The following is an 8,372-nucleotide window of genomic DNA, read 5'->3' as shown; positions in this document are numbered from 1 at the left end:
GAATGGATAAAGAAGATGTGGCACATATATACAATGGAATATTACTCAGCCATAAAAAGAAACGAAACTGAGCTATTTGTAATGAGGTGGATAGACCTAGAGTCTGTCATACAGAGTGAAGTTAGTCAGAAAGAGAAAGACAAATACCGTATGCTAACACATATATACGGAATTTAAAAAAAAAATGTCATGAAGAACCTAGGGGCAAAACGGGAATGAAGACGCAGACCTACTTGAGAATGGACTTGAGGATATGGGGAGGGGGAAGGGTGGGCTGTGACAAGGCGAAAGAGAGGCATGGACGTGTATACACTACCAAACGTAAGGTAGATAGATAGTGGGAAGCAGCCGCAGAGCACAGGGAGATCAGCTCGGTGCTTTGTGACCGCCTGGAGGGGTGGGATGGGGAGGGTGGGAGGGAGGGAGATGCATGAGGGAAGGGATGTGGGAACAGATGTATATGTATGACTGATTCACTTTGTTATAAAGCAGAAACTAATTAAAAAAATAAATAAATAAACTTAAAAAAAAAAAAAAAAAAAAAGAAACTTGCTTAAGGTAACAAAACTAGAAAGCGACAAAGGCTGGGGTTCTAGGAAGCTGTTCTTACTGCTACATCTCCCACATCACTAGGCCTTTTCCAAGGAGCAGTGCTGTGGCCTCTCTCCTGACCTTAAGTGATATTCACAGCAAAGCACAAAAGGCTGCCAATTCCTGTGAGAGCTTTCAGTGGTCTCTGAATATGCCTTTTACATGAATAGCATGCTGTCTTTCATCTTGGGAACACAGAGCGTTTTGTAAATGTTATCTCATTAGTCTTCACAGCACCAGACCTTTTCAAACAAATGAGTTAATGTTTTCAGAAAAGTCCTTGAGATTGGAAGACTATAGGCACAGGGTGAAGGTACAACATTGTTCTAAAGTCTGAAGAGTTGTCGTGGAGTCACAGGTTTGGAGACCTCTTCTATGAAAATGTCAGACTTTCCACGTGATGGAGATAGAGGCAGAACTGGAGGAGATAGAGGCAGAATTGGGGGAGGCAGAACCAACAAAGTCATCTGTGGTTTGGAGAGGGAATAGATCTATCAAGCAGAGCTGCCAAAGGGGATTCCGTTGGCAGTTCTGATCAGTTATTGGTGATTGCCTGATATGCTGAGTATAGAAGGATCCTAAGGCCATGTCTGGGCTCATGGGGAATGATTGGTGATGTCTGCCATGGGGACAGGACTGGAGAGTGTAAAGCATATGTTCCAGGAAGTTGCCCTTCTTGCTACAGATCAACCTGGGTTGCATATTGGAATTAGCTGAAGGGCTTTTTAAAAAATGGAGCTGGAGGAATCAGGCTCCCTGACTTCAGACTATACTACAAAGCTACAGTAATCAAGACAGTATGGTACTGGCATAAAAACAGAAAGATAGATCAATGGAACAGGATAGAAAGCCCAGAGATAAACCCACAGACATATGGTCACCTTATCTTTGATAAAGGAGGCAGGAATGTACAGTGGAGAAAGGACAGTCTCTTCAATAAGTGGTGCTGGGAAAACTGGATAGGGACATGTAAAAGTATGAGATTAGATCACACCCTAACACCATACACAAAAATAAGCTCAAAATGGATTAAAGACCTAAATGCAAGGCCAGACACTACCAAACTCTTAGAGGAAAACATAGGCAGAACACTCTATGACATAAATCACAGCAAGATCCTTTTTGACCCACCTCCTAGAAAAATAGAAATAAAGACAAAAATAAACACATGGGACCTAATGAAACTTAAAAGCTTTTGCACAGCAAAGGAAACCATAAACAAGACCAAAAGACAACCCTCAGAATGGGAGAAAATATTTGCAAATGAAGCAACTGACAAAGGATTAATCTCCAAAATTTATAAACAGCTCATGCAGCTCAATAACAAAAAAACAAACAACCCAATCCAAAAATGGGCAGAAGACCTAAATAGACATTTCTCCACAGAAGATATACAGATTGCCAACAAACACATGAAAGGATGCTCAACATCTTTACTCATTAGAGAAATGCAAATCAAAACTACAATGAGATATCATCTCACACCAGTCAGAATGGCCATCATCAAAAAATCTAGAAACAATAAATGTTGGAGAGGGTGTGGAAAAAAGGGAACACTCTTGCACTGCTGGTGGGAATGTGAATTGGTACAGCCACTATGGAGAACGGTATGGAGGTTCCTTAAAAAACTACAAATAGAACTACCATATGACCCAGCAATCCCACTACTGGGCATATACCCTGAGAAAACCATAATTCAAAAAGAGACATGTACCAAAATGTTCATAGCAGCCCTATTTACAATAGCCCGGAGATGGAAACAACCTAAGTGTCCATCATCGGATGAATGGGTAAAGAAGATGTGGCACATATATACAATGGAATATTACTCAGCCATAAAAAGAAACAAAATTGAGCTATTGGTAATGAGGTGGATGGACCTAGAGCATGTCATACAGAGTGAAGTAAGTCAGAAAGAGAAAGACAAATACTGTATGCTGACACATATATATGGAATTTAAGAAAAAAAAATGTCATGAAGAACATAGGGGTAAGACAGGAATAAAGACACAGACCTACTAGGGAATGGACTTGAGGATATGGGGAGGGGCAAGGGTAAGCTGTGACAAAGTGAAAGAGCGGCATGGACATATATACACTACCAAACGTAAGGTAGATAGCTAGTGGGAAGCAGCCGCATAGCACAGGGAGATCAGCTTGGTGCTTTGTGACCGCCTGGAGGGGTGGGATAGGGAGGGTGAGAGGGAGACGCAAGAGGGAGGAGATATGGGAACATATGTATATGTATAACTGATTAAATTTGTTATAAAGCAAAATAAATAAATAAATAAATAAATAATTTTTAAAAAAATACTGGTACCCAGGCCTCATCCTAGACCAAATGAATCAATTTCAGGGAGTGAGGACTGGATATCTATATACTGATATTTTTTAAGTGCCAAGTGATTCTAATTGACATCCAGGTCTGAGATCCACTGAAGTGAGATTATCACTTTCTAGGGCAGTAGTTCTCAGCCTTGACTATACATTGGCATTACATGGATTGTATTAAAAATTTATTGATGTCTAGATTGCAAGCCTGTATATCCTGATTTAATTGATCTGGGGGGGGTGGCCTAGACACTGGGAATTTCAAAAGCACAGCAATATTTTTTTATACACTTAATTTTTTTACAGCAGTTTTAGGTTTAATTTTAGCAAAATTGAACAGAGTGTACAGAGAGTTTGACTCACATATACCCTCTGCCCCCATGCAGATACAGCCTCCTCCATTATCAACATCCTCCACCAGAGTGGTACATTTGTTACAATTGATGAACCTACAAGACACATCATAATCATCCAAAGTGCTTTGTTTACATTAGGATTCACCCTTGGTGTTACACATTCTGTACCTGAGCACCATTCTCCCATCTGGGACATCTCCACAAACCATCAAACTCTGATGTTCTCTCCTGCATAGGGAGCCCTGAGGATGTGGACATGAATATTTCTCTCATTATACAAGATGAGACTCACCATTGCCTCTAGGGTGACGCTTCCCTGGGCCAAAGAAACACCCAGGAGTTCACAGTTTACCTGACTCAAAGGGCTCCCTGACCCTCTGGCCATGGACGCTGAAGACTGATTCACCGAGCTTGCCTTTGCAGAAACTGGTTACTAATATGTCATTTCATTTCTGTCTCTTTCCAGCCTCCAGCTTTGCCTGTCATACAACCATGACATGACCTTTCCCCTAGTACCTCTGTACCCATGCACAAGGGGAAGTATTGGCAAATGCAGATGGAAGTTGTTTTTCAACCTTTGCAGGGCTTTGTATGTTTCATATACCACTACCCGTACTCGCATACAGGCCCACCTCGTGATAAACACATTTGGACTCAGAAATGGAGTTGGTGGGAGAACTGGCTTGACCCTAAATTATGGAGGGATGAAATGTCTTATGATTGGGTTATTTATATCTCTGAAATTCTCCTGTCTCTCCTACTCAGAGAGGTCTGACAGCTACAATAGAAATTTTTTCTCCAAAATTGTGACATCGGAAGTTAGGACTCCCCCAAAACCTAGGGATCTGGATTGCTGAAAGGGCACATAATATTTTCCTATAGAATTGGAGCAAGATCTACAAAGGTGGTACCCTGCGCACCTATTCAAGAGCAGAAGAAATGAACCGAGTACATATCAGAGTTCCTGTCCATTGAACAGGCAGCAACTAATCATACTGAAATGTTTCTTTTCATCCTAAGTTCCCCATTGTCATTGAAGGACTCCTCTGACCTCTAACCTCTATCGTTCTTTAATGAGTTTATCATGTTTACAGCTCTGTGCTTTCCTTTTCACCTGCTGTTCACTTTCTTTCCAAAGCTGCAACCCTAGGGTCTGATAGTTGAATTATTTGGGAAGTTTTGAGTTAACCAGGCTTTTACACCAAGACTTCTTAGAGCTTAGGAAATGTGTGTGATGAATCTTCAGGAAGATTTGTATTGTGTGCACTCTCTTCCAGGCTTTTTTCCCTAGACTTTTTCAAGGACATGTCATAGGACATCTGTTTAGTTTAGAAGATGCTGATGAAGTTTCCGATAGAGACTGCCATCTCTTCCTCTGGTCTGGGTTGAATTGTGTTCCCTCAAAAAAGACACACTGAAGTCGTAATACCCAGCACCTCAGAATGTGACCCTATTTGGAAATATGGTCTTTATAGAAGCAATCAAGTTAAAACGAGGTCATTAGGGTGAGCCCTAATGCAATGCTACTGGGGTCCTTGTAAAAAAGGGGAATCTGGACACAGAGATAGACATATACAGAAGAAAGACGATGTGAAGAGGCACGGAGAAAAGATGACCTTCTACAAGCCAAGAAATCCCTGAGGCTACTGGAAGCTAAGAGAAGCCTGGAACAGCACCTTCAGAGGGAGCGTGGTCTTGCTGACACCCTGATATCAGACTTCTGGACTCCAGAACTGTGAGACAATAAATTTCTGTTGTTCTAAGCTATCCAGTTGTGCTACGTTATTATGGTGGCCCTAGGAAACTAATACATCCCCTAATATCCATTCTAGTTAGATGGTAGGCAAATTAGGTTCATTTTTTCTCTCTCTACTTCTTCTTTTTAAAAAATTTGAAAATTTTTATAATAAGCTTAAAAATAACAAAAATATTCATTGTTCTCCTCTTCCATTGTAATAGAATATCAACTTTTAGCTAGGCAAATGGGCAACTAGGCTAGAGGTCAGGAAACTCTTTCTGTAAAGGGCCAGATAGGGACCTATCTTAGGCCTTGTGGGTCATGTGTTCACTGTCACAACTACTCAATTCTGCCATTGTAGCAGGAAAGCAACCATAGACAATATGTAAACAAATAAGCATGGCTATGTCCCCATGACTCTATTCACAAAAACAGGCAGCAGACCAGATTTGGCCCATGAGCCATAGTTTGATGACCCCTGATCATTGAGCATTTATTGCATGCTAGGCTCTGATTTAGGAGCTGGGGATACAATAGTAAGCAATATAGTCAAGAACTCTGTCTCCTGGAACTTGGAAAGCTCCAAGCTGTGTCTTCAGCACCTTGTGCAGTGCAGGGCACACAATGTGCATCCAGAAATATTGAACCAGTAAGTGATTGACAGTCCCCTGGCAGGAAGAGATGAACCAAGCTTTGGTGTCGCTGGGCCAAGGGGAAACTCTGGACCCCCTGAGATGCTAACTAAAGCCCAATGAAAGAATCTCCATTGACAGTTTGATTCCTTAACAAGGCAAAAACAAACCAACCTACATCAATAAGTTCTTATATGCACCAAAAAAAAAACATGTACAAGAATGATCATAGTGACATATTTCCTGGAAACAACCCAAATAGCCGTTAATAGAATTTTGAGTAAATGAACTGTAGTATATTCAAACAACGGAACACCACACAGCAAAGGAAATGAACAAACTACTGCTACATGAGGTAACACAGATGAATCTCAAAAATATTGCAAACTGGAACTATCTACTCCCCACCCTGAGCTTGGATACTGAGGACTGACACCATAAACTGCTCCAAGGCTTACCGTTTATTAGGATTTTATTATTCCATAGTCTTTGTTAGCATAGCTTTACTATTCCAGGACACTCTTGCCCAGGCAAACAACTTTATTGTTTATTATAGGAACTTCCTGAAAGACCTATCATCTCTTCAGTAGAAAACATCAACCGTTTCCATCTCAAGGGTCTTTGAACCTCTCATCTCAAAATCCTTGCCTTACTCTTCCCAACAATCCTAAAAGATATCATAATTCTTGTTAATCCTATTCAAGCCTTCCCATCAAAAGGCTCACCTTAAACCAGAATTAAAATCTCAAATTCAACTTTTTCCTTCCCCCTCCAACACACTACCAAAGCTCTTTCAAGGTGGTGTTCTCCCTGAGGGCAGTAGGCAATACACTCAGCTTTGTCTTATGAACAGATTGTCCTGGTGATATGCCAGGAGCCAGCATTCAACAACATAATGTGTAGTGAGAAAAACCAGACACCAAAAAAACGTGCTTTATGCTTCAATTTATATTGAGTTCAAGAATAGGCAAAAATAATCTATGCTGATGGAAATCAGAACTGTAGCTACTCGAGAGGTACGTATTGCCTGGGAGATGACCTGAGAGAGTTTTCTGGGTGCTGGAAATGTCCTGTATCTTGATCTAGATGGTGGTTACATGAGTATAAACATATGTAAAAGTTCGTTGAGAAGTACATTTTGTGTGCATTTTACTGCATGTAAAAACAGGAGGATTTAATAAAAGATTTAAAATTTTTTGTTAAAGTTCAAAATTTAATAGGTGTCAGAGATTATGGGGAGAGATGACTGTAGTTTTTAAATTATTGCTTTAGTCAGGGAGTCGCCTTAAATGACGTGGAGTCAGGTATTGTGAGAGATCCCAACCTGGCGACCTTGGTTTTGCTTTCAAACCCTTCTAGGCATCATCTACACCTGAGACAGGAGAGGTCACTGCCATTGGCCTTGAACCCTGCACATGAATCGGTGATATTTGTACACATGAAACAAAGGAGGTTGTGGTGAGAATTAGCAATTGGAACACACAGTCTTCCACTTCCAGGATGCAACTTGTGAATACAGACATCTTGAAACAGCCCTTCTTAGGGACTTACAGTGTTGCTCCTATAAAAACCTAATGTGTGGGATATTGCATAAAGGGACTCACCACCCCTTCCTCTATTGTAAGGATTTGGCTACATCAGTTAAGATTACATCCAGAATTGTGTTGACAAAATTGGGGGTGGAGACAGTGTAGATGGGTTCTGCTCTCAATATTTGTGGGATTCACCAATGTTGTCTCGTTTGAAGTAGTCTGTTCCTTTTAATTGCTATATAGTAGGAAAATGTGTGTACATATGTGGTGAGTGTGTGTGTGTGTGTGTGTGTGTGTGTGTGAGAGAGAGAGAGAGAGAGAGAGAGAGAGAGAGAGAGAAAGGGAGGGAAGCTGTTTGATCAGTTCCAAGAATTAACATGAAATCCAGCTCCAGAAAGGCCTAGCAGACTTCTATAACTGCAGTAATCAAAATAAGTATCTAAATTGACAAAGATACACACACACACACACACATACACACACACAAATATTTCATGTGAAAAGGGAAGGAGGAACAATTTGTACTACCTTTGGGTAGGTGACTCAGTTCCTGTACTTGTTCAAACGCGTTGGATCATTTTCACAAACCAGGCTGAGCCAAGTCCTATAAACCCATGCTGTTGTTAACCCTCCTCTCATCTCAGAAAAGTAAAATGAGGAAAATTCGGGCTGTGCTACAAAATGTCCTGAAAAAAGGCCAATGCTTAAAGTAGAAGTATTTCATTACTTTCATTTTTAAAATGAAAAAACAGATACGTATTTGATATTTATAAAACATCTCATTTAGTAGCTAGACCAAGTAGATACCATGTACTTATGTTTCCCAAACACAGAGTGGGAATTATGGTTTTCCCCATAATATTTTTAGCCTGTAGTCACTGCCTATCTCACCTGGCTCATCCCCCCACCTAATTGCAGACACAGTTATTCTCCAGTGTTTACATGGAATGATTCCCCTGTTCACCCACAAGAACAAAGGTTTTCTCGCACACTTGGGAAGTGTCCTTTAAAGACTGTGGACTGTTCCCTGAATTTTTTTCTTTTCTCCTTTTTGTTTTCTTCCCAAAAGTAGTATGTGTTTATAGGAGACCCTTCAGCAAGTATAGATAAGCAAAATGAATCCAGACAAAAATCACCCAGAATCTCATCCAAATTACTTTTTAGTGTATGCATATGTTATAAATATAAATAT

The sequence above is a fragment of the Mesoplodon bidens genome (genome assembly GCF_964165515.1).
Source record: "Mesoplodon bidens genome assembly, chromosome: 5".
Lineage (NCBI taxonomy): Eukaryota > Metazoa > Chordata > Mammalia > Artiodactyla > Ziphiidae > Mesoplodon > Mesoplodon bidens.
This window is presented reverse-complemented; position numbering follows the sequence as displayed.